The sequence below is a fragment of the Typopeltis vanoorti genome, chromosome 21 (assembly GCF_054136105.1).
Source record: "Typopeltis vanoorti isolate ZY-2024b chromosome 21, IOZ_Tvanoo_1.0, whole genome shotgun sequence".
In the NCBI taxonomy this organism is placed as follows: Eukaryota; Metazoa; Arthropoda; class Arachnida; order Uropygi; family Thelyphonidae; genus Typopeltis; species Typopeltis vanoorti.
The window spans coordinates 33,918,873-33,919,519 of NC_143569.1; positions in this window are offsets into that span (position 1 = coordinate 33,918,873).

Below are 647 nucleotides of genomic sequence, written 5' to 3' on the forward strand. Positions count from 1 at the left end.
AACAATTAAATATCGCCTCTGATGGATTATAAGACAAAAATATAAGAAAATCTCCATTTGCTATTTTGTTTTTATTACAAGAGAAACATTAACGCAAAACGATTACATAATAATATTAATTAAATGTTTGCTCTACGGGGATATCGCACAATAAAACTATTTATATGCTCTTCTAAATTTAAATTATAAACTATGTCCACCTCTATCAATACAGTTGCTAGACCAACCAATGTTTCTTGGGTCATTGTTGTTCGCAAATAATTTTTAATCAGTTTAAGCTTGAAAAAACTTCTTTCCGCACTTGCTACGCTAACAGGAATTGTTAGTGTAGCAAGTGCGGAAAGTGCAATATGACTGAACGAGCGCCCTTATTAAGCCGTGCCATGAGGTAAGCTGCCTCTATGCTACACTCTGTCGACGGTACTGCATACGCTAAAAGTTACTGTGCGACCACAGAAGCGAGAGCCCTCTACACTCTGCGCATGGCAGAAGAAGGCAAATCCATTTCGAAATTAGGGTAATCAATGCGTTTCGTGGGATGAGTGTATATTATTATATGTCGGAAAATTAGCTTTTCATTAATGAAAATTCTAGTTTATAAACTAGAATAGTGGTAACTATTTTGCTTGTAAAACAGTTAGAAAATT